The sequence below is a fragment of the Culex pipiens genome, chromosome 2, assembly GCF_016801865.2.
Source record: "Culex pipiens pallens isolate TS chromosome 2, TS_CPP_V2, whole genome shotgun sequence".
NCBI lineage: Eukaryota > Metazoa > Arthropoda > Insecta > Diptera > Culicidae > Culex > Culex pipiens.
In genome coordinates this window covers 49,650,984-49,670,537 of record NC_068938.1, presented here as the reverse complement: position 1 = coordinate 49,670,537, position 19,554 = coordinate 49,650,984, and the positions used below count along the sequence as shown (strand labels likewise).

At 29.1% G+C, this 19,554-nt stretch overlaps 1 protein-coding gene across 3 annotated transcripts in view; it reads right to left on the bottom strand.

Annotated features, from left to right (window-relative positions):
* Window positions 1-13,106, bottom strand: part of LOC120415969 (nuclear hormone receptor HR78) — a 30,149-nt gene extending 17,043 nt beyond the window's left edge. For 2 of the 3 annotated variants that reach the window (XM_039577614.2, XM_039577618.2), the window contains exon 1: window positions 12,792-13,104. The gene's annotated coding sequence lies outside the window, so the exon portion shown is untranslated. Of the gene's footprint in view, window positions 1-12,791 lie in introns of all 3 variants that reach the window. The other variant, XM_039577615.2, reaches the window with a different exon arrangement.
* Between the last annotated feature and the right edge of the window lie 6,448 nt (window positions 13,107-19,554).

Sequence of the window (19,554 nt, the reverse complement as noted above, 5' to 3'; positions counted from 1 at the left end):
TGGCTGCGTTTGTGTTAGATTAGATTAGATTAGAAAAAATATTTTGGCAATAATAAATTTTTTGACTAATAATGATTGCAAAACAACAGTTGTTAATAGTTTGTTGAACTAGTTCAAAATGCATTTTTTCAGGACCCCAAAGATCCCCTCGAATTTATACTGCGCATAATTTTAGTTGTTCGGTGTTATAGAAACTTGCATAATGATTATTAAAGGGGAAATTCTCGTATGTTTGGCAGGTTAAGCACTCGCTCCTAACTCCATCCAATTTGCTGATTTTCACTACTTAAACAACTAATTTTGCAAAACTTTTGATACAAACTTGCTTGCTCACTTCTTATTGAGCTATTTATCACTCGATTTCAGTTGAAAACGCTTTTAATTAGCTTTAATAGAATGTCAAAGTTCTGACCTGCCAACATTAGAGGCACGCTGGAATTAGATGCTGTTCCCCTAGTTTTGTATAACAATCAATTTTTTTTATATAAGTTCAAATCTTTCGACACTACTTTCATCATGCATTTAGGCCGTTGCAAATATTTTTCATATATTTACCTAGCCTTAGCATTTTGTGTTTTTTAAATGAATCAAATTTGATTAGAATGTAGAATGTTTGAAATCATAAATCGAAAAAATTGTAATTTTGTCATGATCTAACAATATGAACTTCAGTTACAGTTCTGAGTTACAAGATAAATCTACACCGGTCAAGAACCTCTGCCCTTCTTCCAAAGGTTGTATGCGTCCAGCGTCACCACCACCATCGACTTTCGACCAACACCACACCAGCAACCGACAGACAGCAGCAGCAGCAGCAGCCAGCACGTGAAAGGAAGAGGGAAGGTGAATGCTTTTGGTTCCGCTACGAGAGACGAGAGTCCGACCGGGCATACCTTCCATACCAGCGCACAAAACATGCTCCCAATGCTTGTTGAGGCTGCTGCTGCTGCTGTTGATGATGGTGATGGGCGCATACTTGTTGAGCAATTCTCTGGAAACGGGGTTTGAATAGTTTTTTTTAGAAGTAAATGTTAGATTCTTTTTTCGAAAAATTTGGGACTTAAAGTTTAACTTTGATTTTTAACTATCTTTAAAAAAATCTCATTTTTTTTTAAAAGAACTTAGACAGGGCATTATAAAAAAAACCAGAAAAATTCCGAAATCAAAGAGAATTTCCCTGTTGATTTTCTTATGAGGAGCCCCAAGTGAGCGGTCATCAGCCAGATGGGCACGGCACGGAGAGGAGGTTCAAGTTTATCGACCATCATCGGTCGAGTAACGCAAGAAAGCAAAAAAAAAAAAAAAATCAGAGACGAAAAAAAACGGGATCGATTCAATAACACGTGAATCGCGAGCAGATCGGCGCGAGAGGTACTTTCGACTTTGAGTCCGAGACTTTGGGGCCGGAGAGGGGTTTTATGATTATTGGGGTGGTATTGTCAACCTGTTGCGCGCGGTGTTTTACCTTAAGGAAATAGACGGAAGGGGAGGAAAATATGAGGAAATGATCTCGTTTTGGAATGAAATGGAACGAATTTGGGGATTTTTCGGTTCGCATTTACATGACAAAGTGAGGTGTCACGAGGGCGAACCAAAGTGGAAGATCAAACGGTAGTTTTTTTGGGGAGTAAATTCCTTTAACAGATTGGGTTTCTCTAAATTGGAACGGAACCAGATCTATCTTATATTAGATCAGTGAAATTTCTTAGGAATGCATGTACCAGGTCAAAGTCTATTTTAACCTTGCCAAAATAAATTTTCATTTTTTTCAGGAAATTTAAAATTGTAGATAAATTTAAATCATATTCAAATCATATTGCAAATCATAAAATATCTTACAATATTTTTTTTATTTATTGTAAGCAGGGGTGACATTGTGCAATATAAATTGTGTAAATTTGTTGGCCCAATCTGACCCCCCACTCCTAGTCACCACTGTTTATGGTATGTTAAAAAGTACCTGCATCATATTTTTTTAAAATTTTATTCAGAATTACTGTAGTCCGATACTCATTTGGTGTAATTCATTTTTTTTAACTTTATTGTCTCCCTTTTTAAAAATTTCCTCCAAAAAATATAATTTCATTGAAAATAGTTGTACCATTGTAAACTATTCAGATCACATTGTAGAACATTTATCCTTGCATTTATAGACAAAAAAGATCTTTTGAAGCTTTTTACAAATTTTTAATACAGTGCCATCCGTTTTTTTGGCAACATGACTTTTTCAAGCTAAAAATCAAGGTTTTTTTTTTAAATTATTCATTATTCTGTGAAGTTTTAGATTGCTTTTAAATCAGTAATTAAAAAGATAAATGGCAGACATTTTGGACGAGAGATTCGAGCTCATTTTGCAGTGCTGGTGCTCTCCCAACAAAACAGTGCTAAATACAGTCTAGACTCGATTATCCGAAGCCTCGATTATCCGAAGTTTCGATTATCCGAAGGTTTGTATGAAACTTCCGGGGGGATGGCAACCCTATTCCGACCAAAGCAAACTGACAACAGTCGACATTAGCACGGTTGTCAAATGAGAGCCCACAACAAAAGCACTAGCTGTCAAATGGTAGCCCATAACAAATCATTGTTTGGGTTTTTGATTTTCAAATTTCACGCAATTCAAACGATAAATATCTGAAAAAACACGTGAATTGTGTTGCTGATGGCAAATTCTATCATATCCTTGGAGATTCCATCCCAATATTGGCTGAAAATTCATATTGAAAAAAGTGATTTTTCTGTTTACCTTTTTTTGCTTTTTTTCTTATGGTCGATCAAACAGTGCGCCCGTACACTGTGAATCGGCATTACACATTTTTCAGTTTGGTTTTACACATTTGCATGGAACTTTTGAGTTTAACCAGGATAACACACTTCGTGTTACCATAGTAATATGAATAATACTGATTCTGAGTGTTTGTTATCTGAACTTCCAAGATGGCGGCTTCTTCGTTACCCCCTGGAAACTTCTGATAATCGAATCACGAACAAAAAAAAATATTTTTTCGTATTTTTTCATTTTCTCACTTTTAACATCAAATTTGAGTTCTGCGACCCCATTTTACTCAAATTTGAATGGTTGATTGCCATAAAAATGACGAAATGCAATTTTTCAGTATTTTGTAACCGCCATTTTGGCCGCCATTTTGAATTTGTAAATTCTCAATCACTTTAGAATAGTTTAGGGGTCATACTAAAGCTTGACAATCAAAAATACGACAAAGAAAAAAAAAATCGTGATTGGATTATCCGAAAAAAAATTCTGCGGCCTTCGGATTCGTCTCATTTATCCCTTATTCCCAAAAGTAGATGAATTTTTTTTTTCGTTTTTTTTAAGATGAATTTTCTGAAATAGTCGAATGTTAACTGAAACTTTGCTCAACAATTATTAAAAAGTTTTAAGGATCTTTTCACTATTTCAATATATTTGAGTATGGAAAAGCTTTTAAAGACATTTAAAATCTTAATAAATATTGGATGCATTTGACACAGATTTTCATAATATTTTTTTATGAATCAAATGATCTCTATTTATTTTTGTTTATCAAACAAGAGGTAAAGTTAATGGAAAACTAATATAAAAATAGAGCCTAATGCCCATTAGAGTTATGATTCCATTTAATTTTGTCACATAGATTGAATATTTGAAAACAAATTCCAACTTGAGTTTGGCAATGGTTTTGTTGTGTAAATATTTTTAATTGTTTAACTAAATTCATTAAGTAATTTCAAATATATATTTTTCCAAATGTTGCCCTTGAACATTTTCTATGAGTATGGGTAAACTACCTTCTATAGATAAAGCTTGATTTTCAGCTTTCGGAAAACTTTAATCTATATATATAAAAAATTTCGACGGTTTTGTTCGAACGCGAATCAGTTCAATACGGAGCGTCGGATCGAGGTGCTTTTTGTTGCGTTGGGTTCGTATAAGTCCAAGGAAGGTTCTTACGCCAAAAAGTTACAACTTTGGCCACTCTGGAACCGATTCCAGAAAATCTGCAGATTGTATGGGAAAAGCTGCGTAAAATCAAATTTTGATCACAGGAGGCTGAACAAGTAAACAAGCAAGAAACGTCAGGAAACCAAAAAAGGGCAGGACGAAGTTTGCCGGAAATAGCTTGTATCGAATAAAATCCAAAATTGAAAAACTTTGTTACGTTTTGAAAACATGGAGAAAATATTGAAATTGCAAAAAAAATAATCGAAGAAGTTTAGAGTTATTGCAAAATTATTTGGAAAAAATTGTATCTTTAAACATCTTGCTTAAAATAATTGGGGAATAATAAAATCATATCAAACTGAATTTTCATTAAAAAAGTAAAATACTTATTACAAAATTTAATATAAAAAAATTACAACATTAAAAAGGGGACACGGCACAATTTTTTTTTAAAAATTCCTTAATATTTTTCTAAATCCTTTGAATGAATAATAACAGCAATTATGTTTTAATCGTTCTTTGATTTAAAATGATGATGAAGTTTAAAAAATAGGAATGAAATTTGAAATCTTTAACATTTTGCCATTTCCAGTTGAAACGAAGTATCAAAAATTATACGTTTGCCAATTTAAAAAAAAAACGTGAAAGTTATAAGTATTGATGTAAATTTCGAGTTTTTTCAAGGACTAATTGTTTATGTTTCTACTCTGAATCATAATAATGAATTTCCATTTTTAAAGTATTTTTTTTATTTGTTGTTCAGTTTCTGTATTTACAAAAATTACCAATAGTTGGATTTTTTTAAATTTATTTAGATTTTTTTTCGGTGGTTGATATTTACTTTTCGTATAGAGAGTTTTATGTTTGAAATCATTCTTTAGATAAGAAATGCCTATTATTTGAGCTTTCTGAAAAAGTTGGGAATTTGAAATTGGGATTTGAGTGGTCACCCTGGACTCACCCAACAAGGGTTATTAAAAAACAAACTGCAATGGCATTTTCAATTATTTTTTTTATCAGGGGTTTTTTATATTAATGCACCAAATAATATTTTATTTTTCAAATAAATTCAGAATTTCTGCAAGCAAAATTAATTATTGTTTCCAAAAATTATGGAAAAAAAATACTTTTGGGAATACAAACAGTCCATACTCGATTATCTGAAGCCTCGACAATACAAAGTTTCAATTATCTTAATGTTTTCATGGAGTTCAATCACGAAATTAAACACTTTTGATCTGATTGATAATCTGTCTAAACAACTCACAAATATATTTCCGAAACAAGAATAAATAATTTCTAAAGATTGAAAATGGAAAATATTAAAGAAATTAAAACATATGACTTTGAAAGTTTTTAAAAATACGTTTTGTATATAAAACATTTTTTCTAAACAGTTATGATTTGAAAGGATGGAAAACACACAACATATAGAATAGAATAAAATATGTTTGAAAAATATTTAATTATTTAAAATATGTTTGTATTCTTTTTCTCATAAAATTCATTAAGGATCTTGCGCATGTTTGAAAGAAAGGAATAGCTCATAAATATTTTACTGAAACAAGAATAAATGTTTTCGAAAGAATATATAAACTAACAGAAATATAACAGAAAATTCTTTGAAATCTGTTTCAAAATCAGATTTGTATCATTAAAAACTTATAAAAAAACTGTGCGTACTTGAAATAGTGGAAAAACTCAAATAAAGTAACTATTTGAAGAACTTTCTCATGTTTTAAAAAATTGATAAGTTCACAAAAGTATGATTTAAATGAATTAATTACAATTGTTCACTTTTGAAAGAATGGAGAAAAAATGGGCATATAAAAGAATAATTTTTTGAAAATATGTTTCTAGATTTTTAGCTCAGATATTTTAAAAAGCTTAATAATTTTTTAAACTCACGAATGGGGTTAAGAATAAACAAATACATAATTTTTAAATAAATTTGAATTAAAAGTTTAAACAATTTTCTCACATTTGACCTTAAGTTCCTTTGACCTTTTGTCCATTTGACCTTTTTTTCCATTCAACCTTTTGTCCACTTTCGACCTAATGTCCTTCGAACTTTCGTTCTTTCGATCATTCGTATCACATCCCTGATTTTCAGTGTTCAAGAATGTTATTTTGTGATCTTTTAAACTAAAAATATTTGTATTTAAGTTTTTTTGTCAAATCATCTTTTCGGTTTTTTATATAAAATAAGGTTAGGAAGAAACGGGACACTTTTATATAAATTTGAATAGATTTGGTTAAACAGCAAATGCATTGGAAAATACTGTTATTAATTTTATTTCTATTCATTTTATTTTAGATTCTTCAAGAATATGTTGTCGTAATATAAGACCAACATAAAAAGTTGGAAATTAAATGTTTTAGAACAAATTTCTTAATCCCAACGCATAAATGTCCCATTGTAACGGAACAACCTCTACCGAGCAGGAAATCACGCCAATCAAACAAATACCTTAACCCATTCCACAGCAGCAACCCTCACAACTCAACCACATCACAGCAGTGGTGGCGCCTCGCGATCCAATTTGCACTTTAAACCTGCTGGCTGACATTTATCTGATGATGATGTTGGTTGATGGTTGAACACCTTGGGGCGGACGACAGCAAATTAGCCCCCCATTCGTATGCTAGTGGCTCACAACCGTAAAAATACAAATATCACAGCACAGCACACACATCACACATGAACGATCTAAAATGCTAAGTGTCGTCGTCGTCACCAGATCGTCACTTCAAAAGTCACTCACTCTGGCGCTTGCTCTTCAACGCCCTGACCGCGTATTTCAATGAACTTTACACAGCATAACGCACGCGAAGGGAGAACGGTAGCCACGATCTTGAGGAAGTCCAGCTCCAAAAGTGGACAGGTACCTCACACCTATACAGGAGAACTGACGAAACTGCTTACGAAGTCACTTTTTTTTCGTTCGTTCGCTTAGTCCGCTGCTTGGTTGATCTAGTTCATCCATCGATCCCGATCACTAAAACAACCAACCGCGTCAAGCATCGTCGCACTCAATCCATCTACATCAACAGAACTGCTGCTGCTGACGGGGAGAAGCCGCGGGAAGAAGAGGTCGGAAAGGTGTTGAACGGAACGGAGGGAGAGAACCCCCGACGGCAAGAAGAACCAGTCGGGCTGACATTAACTTGTCGAGCTCTTCGAGTTGGTCGTCGTCATCGATTGTCGCGACTCACAGATACAGTCAAAGAGAACCGCGTGAATGTCGTCGTCCGCGGCAATCTGGATGCCGATTCTTCCGAAAGGTCAAGTTATTCCGTTGAAGAAACCGCGAGAGACTCTACACGAGATTAGTGTGGTATATCTGGATCACGCTGCTGGAACTAATGGGCAACGTACTCTACTATTAGCTCGATATCTCTCTCTGGCTAGATTTACGTTCCGTATAAATATAACGCCACCCGTTGGGTACTTCAAACCTACGATGAAACACCCCCTTGAAGACCATTCACAGAGACGCTCAAGAAATGGTCGAAGGGAAAGGGAGGAGGACCACCCTAGCGGCAGGCCATGTCGTCGTCGAAACGGTAAAGGTCTCTTCCGCGCCGCTACTACTCTGTAGTAATGAAACGATGAAGATCCCGTCGTCGTTGGTGGGAGGAAGGGAGGGAGGTGCATCATCAACTGCTGATCGTCATCAGTCAGGAGCAAGTAACTCTCTGGCTGGCTGGCTACCTCCAGAAGTCCGGGTCAGGATGGGAAAGGTGGTGGTGGCGCAGAATAATGATGTGTTGGTTGATATATAAAATAAGATCAAAATCTTGTTGAAAGTGCCACCGTGGTGAGCGGAAGGTAGAAGGAACGTCGTCGTCGTAGTCGACGACGACGTGTGTATTGGGATCGGGAGGATTTGCAGTGTTGGCAGTATGGATAGTTTTGGTGTGGAACGGATCTGTATGTTTTTTTTGTTATTGGAACAAAAAAAATTTACTCTTCTAAAAGTTATAAATCATTTGCACTCAAATACTCGTAAGAGATTTTACCATGTATTTTTTATTTAGCATTCTTCCAATTTCTGTTATCGTTTGTTGCGGAACTGATTGGAACTCTGACTCATTGTTAGATTTAGTGATTATTAAGCTGAATAAACCGAAAACACACAATTTCACGGAAATTTCACGTTACTTGAAAATGCGAGAATTCTCAACCTAGACAATCTAATGAATGATTTTTGAACTCATTTTCACGCTAAAATGTTTCAGCTCCATACCTAGAAATAATATAAAATATTCCAAAAAAGGCTGAATGTTTAGATATGTAACAAATATTATATTAAAGCACAACTAATTTAATCTTGAACAAACCAAATTTAAATCTGTAATTTAAAAAAAATATTGCTCGCAATCGATTGAACTCATTTTTAAATGAAATAATAGTTTATGCAACAAGTTGCTAAGAGAAGATTTTTCGGCACGGAGTACATTTTTTTATAGCATAAATATTTGTATTACAATTTTGAAGAAGGGGAGACAAAAACATTAAATAAAGTTTACATTGACCTAATGTCGCATTTTGTAATCATTTAATGATTCCTAAAATAAATTAGGTATTTTTTTGAATGATTTATTATGTAATCTAAATGCTTGTTTTAGTTTCAATTTTAAGAGCAATTCATGAGTTCAAAAAGTAAATATCACGTTTTTTTTTTAAATGAAGACCATAGTTGGTGGCAGTGCGTGGCCGAATGATTACGCTGTCCGCTTTGTAAACGGATGATTCTAGGTTCGATTCCCATTTGCTGCAACCTTCCAAAACAATATGTTTACAGATTAAAAAGTATTTATCTGATACGTTTGTACAATGTAATGCTTGCCTCATAAGAATGAAGTTCTAAATTCGACCGAAAAAACGAATTAAAATAGTTGGCATTTAGACACAGATTTAAAATTTACAAAACAAGGCTATTGTCGATTTTTTTCAACAAATCGAATAATCATTGTTCTTAAAGCATCTGTGTTTGAACATACAAACTTTTGTAGACTGATGCAAAAAAAGTTGTCCAGCTTGAAAAATTTAGCAAACCGGTTTTATGATTTTTTTAATCAACATTTTTGTTTAGTTTTCAATGTGCTCTTAACGTCGAGTAGAACCCTAAAAACCTTCTTCATATATCTATTGCTTCCTTAACTTGATTTTTTTTTACAGATTTAGGCATAATATTTATAGAAAATAGGATTTTCTGAGAAATAATTTAAAATTGTATTCTTTAAATATTTTAGCAATTTTTATGTTTTCGATCCTGTAATAAGGATGTTAAAGGACACTAGCAAAGATTAAAGGTATATCAAATTTCAAGTTATTTATTAACTATCAAGCGATTAACTACACGGTTAACATCACCTTTATGGTTATTTCTTAAAACAAGGCCTTATGAAATAAGTACAGTCCAGACTCAATTACACGAAGTTTCGATTATCCGACGTTTTTTTATTTTCTTGCTTTTAACACCAAATTTGAATTATGCAACCCTTTTTTAGTCAAATTTGAATGGTTGACTGCCTTAAAAATTATTAAACGCATTTTTTTATATTTCATGGGCGTCATCGTGGATTTAAAAATTCTAAATCATTTAAAGCAGTTTTTTTTTCGATTTGACTATAATAAGTTAAATTTTATCGAGACCTGGAGCATTTAAAAGTGATTGTATCGGGTTGAAAATCATTTCTTTATTTCAAAATAAAAGAATTTGATAAATTATTATCAAAACTGGCCAAAACTTTGATGATTCGATTAAATGTTGTAAAGTTATGAGAATTTTTGAAGATATAAGCAAGTCAAAAATGATCATTTTGTAATAAATAATTTGATTTGTTTTAGCCAACGGGTGTTCAAATTCAACCAAACATGGTTTCTTTACTAACTTTGTAGGGAGCTATCAAAAAGAACAATGATTTTTATTTTTGAACGACTTGTTTATTAGGATGTAACAAAAATGACTTTTTGGCGGGCATTCAAGGGTTTGTTCCGGTGGGCGTATTGAGCCCAAATCCAAAATATGAGCTTGATTGGAAGTAACAGAAGTAACGCTTTGCATTTGAATTTTAAATGGGATTTAACCCGTAAAAAACGATTTTTTTTCAAAAATGTTACTTTTTGAGGCATTTTGGCCACTGAAGCGGTTTTTTTCAAAATCATTGGCGTGTAGGCCAGATTTGGAGCACCCTGGAGCTCGGTAAAGACCTTCACAGTTTGGCATTTTTTTTTCGAAAACTCGTGACGCTCTAGACGCCATTTGATTTTGCTGGGGTCAATTTTTCGAAAAAATGCCAAACTGGCCATAATCCCTCAAAAAGTGACATTTTTGAAAAAAAATATCCTTTTTTACGGGTTAAATCCCATTTAAAATTCAAATGCAAAGCGTCAGCTCCTGTTCCGTCCAATCAAGATCATATTTTGATTTGGGCTTAGTATGCCCATCGGAACAAACCCTTGAATGTCCGCCAAAAAGTCATTTTTGTTACACTCTATTGTGTATATAGTAGTCCACTTCTACACCGATCGATTTTGTGTTCTTCTATCAAATTTAGTTCTCAAAATTCCAAAGCAGTTTAAAAATTGACATTTTTGAAAAAAAAAATAAAATTAAAAAAAATCAAAAAGAGGGAATTTGAGATTAATATGAGAAAGTAAATTTCAAATTTATACTTTTTTGTTTTCACAGATGCGTAGAGAACTGGAATAAAACAGGGCATCGCTGAACTGGTACAAATTTCATTTAATTATTTTATTAAATTTATTTAACTTGAATTAATTTGCAATGGCCTAAATAAACCTGGTAAATGTTTTATTGCTTGAAAATGTAAACAGAACTACTATTGAAAATTTGCAATAAATAAAAATTCAGCTTTGTTGTAATGATTTATTTTTTTATAGCTGATTACAAATGATTTTTTTTTGTAAAACCTATTTATTTTCAAAACATAACTTTGAATATTGTTTTGAATGAAGCAATAACAAAACAGCTACATAGCATTTATTTTTTTTTAAATAAATTTATGGTCAAGGGGAATGCATCAATTAAAAATTATGATTTTTTTTAAATAAGCTATGTTCAAGATTAGGGCGTCCAATTTTCCCGGGTTTTGAATTTCCCGGGAAACGGGAAAAATATTTTTGGAATCCCGGGAATTCCCGGGATCCCGGGAAATTTTTTCATCAGTAATAAAATCTATGATTTCATTATATTTGTTATGTTTTCAAGCTCAAAATCATAGAATTAGCTTTATAATATTTAATCTGCACTTCAATCTAAACAAGGATGACAGTTTTTAAATAGCCTAAAAAAGATATTATTAATTGTATTTTTTTGTTCTTTGTGGTGATTTGGATTATAAATCAAGTACAATTTTTAAGTCCAATGTGATTCAATTTTTTTGATTTGCTTATCAAATTACATAAGTCTTTTATATTTTTTTCTTTTACATATATTTTTATATGACATGACTAAAACAACTTTAAAAAAATCTTTTATATATCTAAAAAACAAAAAAACGACAGCAAATAAAATGATGCCAGTCAATATAAAATTTTAATAAGTTTTTAAATCATTGTTTTATATAAAACATATTTTACAAATTATTTTCAAGTTACTACCGCCAACCGAGGGAAAATCAGGACTACAGTCTGAATAGGTACAGGAGATTTTAGAGCAATACATTTGGAAGTCGGTGTTTGTTGATTATTTTGTTCTGTTTCTGTTTTAACCGAAGTCATCCAATTCATTATGCAATTATTTTTTACTTAAATAGCTGTCTTTATTCGTTACATTTGCCCCAGCTGCCGGTGTTTGATTTAAAAATAATTTAATATGAGATTGGTTTTTCAAATTAAAAAATATACGTAAATATATCCAGTCTTTCAAAAAAAATAAAAGAGAAAAAATTTAAAGCGCTAGGCATTTTGCGGACCTGTTATTTCATACTATAATATTTTTTCCCAAAAAGCCAAATTAATGCTGATATTTGCCTAATACACTTTTTAATTCTTTTATTGATTACTAAGTATTCAACTGTTCATCTATTTTAATGCATCTTATCGATTACTTAGTATTCCACTGATCTACTATTTTCACAACCAAATCTGAATTTCAAGACCAAAACATGTTTTTTTTTCAATTTCGGGAATTCCCGGGACAAATTATAGAAAATCCCGGGATTCGGGAATTCCCGGTTTTGGAAAAATCCCGGGATTTTTGTCCCGGGAATTCCCGGGATGGACGCACTATTCAAGATGAAATAAATTTTTTTTTTTTTTCAGAGATCAACAAGTATTTAAAAATGTGATCTCATAAATACCGGCTGACGTGAGTTTTGTTCCAAAACGAAATTTGAAAAAAAGTAAGCAAATCTAATTAAATAATGAGACAACTCAGGCAACCCTGCCCTCTCTCCAACTCAGCCGATGTAGTATTTGTTGCCTGATTTAGTTCAAACTAAACATCATCACTGCTTTTTTTAGTAGTGTGCGGCTGCTGCTGCACTTTTCTTCCGAATGCTCTCTTTTCCAATCCCCACATCTCCTGTCTCCTCTGTAAAATGTGTGGAACCTCCACACACTTTCCACCCCGCTTTCAACTTCGAGGAAAACTCCGAGGAAAAACCCCGACCGCGACCGTAGAAGCAAGGAAAAAAAAAGCAGAAAATGCATTCGCCGGAACACCGTAACGAACAAGATCGGTGATGGTTGACTGCTGGGCTTTATGACGGTCTTTGGTTGGAGCAAGTGAGAGGCTTCGTTTCGTTTCTCCCCCTCAGGGTGGGTGGTTTCAGGGGTGGGCGGGTATGGTGAGGAAGTAGAATGTGTACGTACCACTTGGCAGGAAAGGTTTTCGAACAAAAATCCGCTATTTCGCGTAATCCACTTTCATGGTAGTTTTTTTTCTCTTCTTAGAGCCCCAAGTCGATGAACTGTTCACTTAGGTTGAAACTTTGGCACACCAAATTGCACAGATTTGAACCGAAATACTTAAGAAAACTCCTCAAGAGACACTTCTAAGCTCCAAGATGAAATCCACACTAAATCAAGTTCTTCAGCACACGTTTCACACTCAAAACATCCGCCGCCCGAAGCTACCTGAATCACCTGGCATTTAGAAGACCTTTTGCTGATTGACTGACTCTGAGCTGAGCTGGTGTGGAATAGCACCACGACGACACGGGAAGGGAATTCCAACGTGGTGGTGGTAGTTGTATAGTTCAATGGAACAGGTTCGTCGATCGGTCGGTCTGTCAGAATGGGATTTGAAGTATGAATGGAGTGTGAATGTGTGAGAAAATTGTGAGTGTGTCTGCTCGGTGTGGTGGTTTGCGTGTGATAGGGGTAGGAAACTTGAATGGTAGCATAAAGCGACGGGGGGTTTATGCTGGGTGTTTAAGCTGGGTGGAATTGAATTGTTGTTTGATTTTAAATTGACAGTTAAAACTGATAGTTGATTAATATAAGTTTTTTGGACATTTTTTCCTAGCATTTCTACTGTTTATAATCAACATGTTTGAAGCCAGTGTTACAGATTTATATAATCCATCTTACGCAAAGTTTCAAGATAAAATCTCATCGTGGAATTTTCCAGATGTAATCTTGAAACCACTTGAAATGTGAGGCTGATTTATTTCATGATATACTCAGATATCGTTAGGGCCGGCACTCGAGAAATTTTTTTGTCAGGCTATCATACATTATTATCTTCGAATAATTTTGAGTTTATTATGAAATTGACTGTTTTTTTACATGCTGCTTTATTTTTAATTTACAAAATATGTTGTGCCTCTGTCCAAAATACAAACCATTTCTAGAGTGTCGTCAAAATTTTAGGATAAAAACAAAAACAAAAATGGCAAAAATTATATTTTTGAATATAATTTGTAAATCATATATGATTTTTTTACTGAAGCTGTTCGTATAATGAAGCGTGATATTTGCCAAATCTTTAATTAAATTAAAACGTGTGACATTGCCTTGATTTTGAATTTTCCCGATATTAAAACCTTAGTTTTTCTATGAAATGTTGAATTTGCAGGAAATCGAAATTGATAGCGTGACATGAATTTAGAAATAAAAATCAAACAATTTTTGATGTCAAAAGTATTCTATAAACGGAACTTTTTCAAAGTTTCAGCTGTGACTTGAATTCATTATAGATAAAATCATAATATCGAAATTCAATTATATCAAATATTATTATTTCTGAGGTATAATTTTTTTTCGTGAAAGGCAAAATTGTAAATCTGACTTCCATTGATTATGATAATAACTTTTCGTTTCGGCAAGAAGGATTTAAACAGTTTTTTGCAGATGATAATTGGGATGTTATCATACTTTGCACGACTTGGGGAATAATATTTAAAAATTGTTTATATTTTTGATTTTTTGTTTTTTTTTGTTTTTGTTTGAAAATTATTTTCTAAGTCTTGATTGATTTTGTCATATTTTTTACAATTTTCAAATTAAATTCACTTAATTTTTCCACAGTAACATATTCTAAATATAAGATTCTTTTCACTATTTCAATCTATTTCAGAATGAAAAGGCCATTTAAGACATTAAAAATACTAATAAATATTGAATGCATTTGACACAGATTTTCAGATTTTTTTTGTATTAATCAATACATTTTTACTTATTTTTGTAAATCAAACAAGATCTATCTTTCCAACACATTTAACTTAAAACAACAACAAAGTTAATGAAAAACTAATAGAAAAATAGAACTTCAATTTAACGATTATGGCCAGCTAAAAGTTACGATTTTGTTTTAATATTGATTGAATATTTGAAAAAAGATTCAACTAGCGGTTTATCTTGAACTTTTTCTATGAGTATGAGTAAATTACTATAGTTTAAGCTTGATTATCAGTTTTCGGAAAACTTAAATATCGAATAAAATCCAATCGATGTTCGTTTTTATTGAAAAAAATAAAAAAATTTAAACATTCACATGTAAACATGACAACATATTGGAAAATCTAAAAAGTAAATCAAAGATCTTCGCAAAAAGTAAGTTGGAATCTTATCAAACTGAATTTTTCATTGAACTGGATAAATCAGCATTGGTTGAAAAAATCAATATCAACGTTTACAAAATTCAGAAGGGAACCTAAAAAAAAATTTAAATAATTCCCAGGTATTTTTCTAAACCCTTTGAAATCATTTAATCATGTTTAAGCATTCTTTGATTTTAATTAAAATAAAATTAAGAATAAAATGTTATATTCAGTTATCTTTAACTTTTTGCCATTTCCAGTTGAAATGAAGTATCAAAAACTATACGTTTGCCAGTTATAAAAATTCTCATTGGGATTTTAAGTATTTTTAAGCTTTCGGTTATTTTTCAAAGACTATTATTTGTTCATTTTTCTACTCTGGAGCAAAATAATTAGTGCTCCAATTTTAAAAGTATTTTTTAAGGAGTTTGTTTTTTTTAATTTGTTTAGATTTTTTTTCGATGGTTGGTCTTAACTTTTTTTTATAAAGAGTTTTTTGTTTGAAATCATTATTTAAATAAGAAATGCTTATTTTTTGAGTTTATGGAAAAGTCTGGAAAAAGTCGGGAATTTGAAAATGGGATTTGAGTGGTCACCCTGCCTTTAGATTATGTTTAGTAAATTTAACGATGATTTCTTGCACTCTCTTTCCCTCTTTAGCCTGTTTTACACGCAAAACGGACATTAGGTATAAATTCCTAATTTTTAGGTATAATCGAACCTGACTGCAATAAGGTATTTTATTACTAATCGGCTATTAGTAATAAAATTACTAATAGCGTTTTAGTACGAGAATTCCTATATTTTAGGTATAATTGTAGAACCAAAATACCTTAATTTTAGGTATTTTCTGGAAAAGTGAGGGAACCAAAATTACTAATATTTAGGTATAATCCAAGATGGCGGACCATGATTATTCCTTATTTCTAGGTATATATACCTAAATTTGAGGTATTTTCTGGAAAACTGAGGGATCCAAAATTACTGACATTCAGGTATAATCCAAGATGGCGGACCATGATTATTCCTTATTTCTAGGTATAAATACCTAAATTTGAGGTATTTTCTGGAAAAGTGAGGGATCCAAAATTACTGATATTCAGGTATAATCCAAGATGGTGGACCATGATTATTCCTTATTTCTAGGTATAAATACCTAAATTTGAGGTATTTTCTGGAAAAGTGAGGGATCCAAAATTACTGATATTCAGGTATAATCCAAGATGGTGGACCATGATTATTCCTTATTTCTAGGTATAAATACCTAAATTTGAGGTATTTTCTGGAAAAGTGAGGGATCCAAAATTACTGATATTCAGGTATAATCCAAGATGGCGGACCATGATTATTCCTTATTTCTAGGTATATATACCTAAATTTGAGGTATTTTCTGGAAAAGTGAGGGATCCAAAATTACTGACATTCAGGTATAATCCAAGATGGCGGACCATGATTATTCCTTATTTCTAGGTATATATACCTAAATTTGAGGTATTTTCTGGAAAAGTGAGGGATCCAAAATTACTGATATTTAGGTATAATCCAAGATGGCGGACCATGATTATTCCTTATTTCTAGGTATAAATACCTAAATTTGAGGTATTTTCTAGAAAAGTGAGGGATCGAAAATTACTTATACTTAAGAATAATCAAAGATCAAATTAGGTATTATCCAAGAGATATGCAGGCAGAAGAAAACAATGGTTTATATGATATTAATATTTTTATTTATATCAAACACAACTATTTCATAAATGTTCTCACCTAAAAATAAATATTAAAATTTAAATTATATTTTATTTTTTCATTGTATCTATATTTTTAATATTAAATTCATCTTTTTTATATGTATTTTGGTTTTTTTATGTTTTAATTTTTTAATAGTTAAATATTTGAATATTTGAATATTTGAATATTTTAATGTTTTAATATTTTAATATTTTAATATTTTAATATTTTAATATTTTAATATTTTAATATTTTAATATTTCAATATTTTAATATTTCAATATTTCAATATTTGAATATTTCAATATTTGAATATTTGAATATTTGAATATTTTAATATTTCAATATTTGAATATTTGAATATTTGAATATTTAAATATTTTGATATTTGAATATTTTAATATTTTAAAATTTCAATATTTTAATATTTTAATATTTTAATATTTCTATATTTTAATATTTAAATATTTAAATATTTAAATATTTTAATATTTTAATATTTGAATATTTTAATATTTTAATATTTTTTATATTTAAATATTTTAATATTTTAATATTTTAGTATTTTAATATTTTAATATTTTAATATTTTAATATTTTATTTGAATATTTGAGTATTTGAATATTTGAATATTTGAATATTTGAATATTTGAATATTTGAATATTTGAATATTTGAATATTTGAATATTTGAATATTTGAATATTTGAATATTTGAATATTTGAATATTTGAATATTTGAATATTTGAATATTTAAATATTTTGATATTTGAATATTTTAATATTTTAAAATTTCAATATTTTAATATTTTAATATTTTAATATTTTAATATTTTAATATTTTAATATTTCTATATTTTAATATTTTAATATTTTAATATTTTAATATTTTAATATTTTAATATTTTAATATTTTAATATTTTTTATATTTAAATATTTTAATATTTTAATATTTTAGTATTTTAATATTTTAATATTTTAATATTTTAATATTTTATTTGAATATTTGAGTATTTGAATATTTGAATATTTGAATATTTGAATATTTGAATATTTGAATATTTGAATATTTGAATATTTGAATATTTGAATATTTGAATATTTGAATATTTGAATATTTGAATATTTGAATATTTGAATATTTAAATATTTTGATATTTGAATATTTTAATATTTTAAAATTTCAATATTTTAATATTTTAATATTTTAATATTTTAATATTTTAATATTTTAATATTTCTATATTTTAATATTTTAATATTTTAATATTTTAATATTTTAATATTTTAATATTTTAATATTTTAATATTTTAATATTTTAATATTTTAATATTTTAATATTTTAATATTTTAATATTTTAATATTTTAATATTTTAATATTTTAATATTTTAATATTTGAATGTTTTAATATTTTTATATTTTAATATTTTTATATTTTAATATTTTAATATTTTAATATTTTAATATTTTAATATTTTAATATTTTAATATTTTAATATTTTAATATTTTAATATTTTAATATTTTAATATTTTAATATTTTAATATTTTAATATTTTAATATTTTAATATTTTAATATTTTAATATTTTAATATTTTAATATTTTAATATTTTAATATTTTAATATTTTAATATTTTAATATTTTAATATTTTAATATTTTAATATTTTAATATTTTAATATTTTAATATTTTAATATTTTAATATTTTAATATTTTAATATTTTAATATTTTAATATTTTAATATTTTAATATTTTAATATTTTAATATTTTAATATTTTAATATTTTAATATTTTAATATTTTAATATTTTAATATTTTAATATTTTAATATTTTAATATTTTAATATTTTAATATTTTAATATTTTCATATTTTAATATTTTAATATTTTAATATTTTAATATTTTAATATTTTAATATTTTAATATTTTAATATTTTAATATTTTAATATTTTAATATTTTAATATTTTAATGTTTTAATATTTTAATATTTTAATATTTTAATATTTCAATATTTGAACATTTGAATATTTTAATATTTTAATATTTTGATATTTGAATATTTTAATGTTTTAAAATTTCAATATTTTAATATTTTAATATTTCTATATTCTAATATTTAAATATTTTAATATTTTAATATTTTAATATTTTAATATTTTAATATTTTAATATTTTAATATTTTGATATTTCAATATTTTAATTTTTAAATTAGGTATTTTCCAAGAGCTATGCAGGCAGAAGAAAAACAAAATTTTAAATGATATTAATATTTTTATTTACATAAAACACAACTTTTGCATAAATGTACTTACCTAAAATAAATATTTAATGATTTGAATATTTTAACATTCTAATTTTGTATAATATTATATAATATGTTAGTTCTTTAATATTTCAATATTTATTTATTTTAAATATCTTTTATTATTTTAATATTTTAATATTTTTACAACTTCAACATTTTAATCTTTAAATATTTGGAATTGTAGAATATAAGATTTTTTGGAGTTTTATAATGTTTGGAATTAGAGATTTTTAAAATTTTCTCTCTCTCCCCTCTCTTTCTATTTTCTCGCTCTTCCTGTTCCCTGCTATCTCTCTCTTCCCTTCCTCTCAATTCAACTTTTTCTCTTTCTCTCCTACCCTCTCTCCCTTTCTTTCTCTCCCATATTTTCTCACCTCTCTCTTTCCCACTTTCTCTCTACCTCTCCTACTCTCTCTCCCTCTCCTACTATCTCTCCCTCTCCTACTATCTCTCCATCTCCTACTCTCTCTCCAACTATATCTCTTATCTCTCTCTTTCTTCATCTTTGCCCCTCTCACTCCCACTTTCTCTCTCTCTTACTTTCTA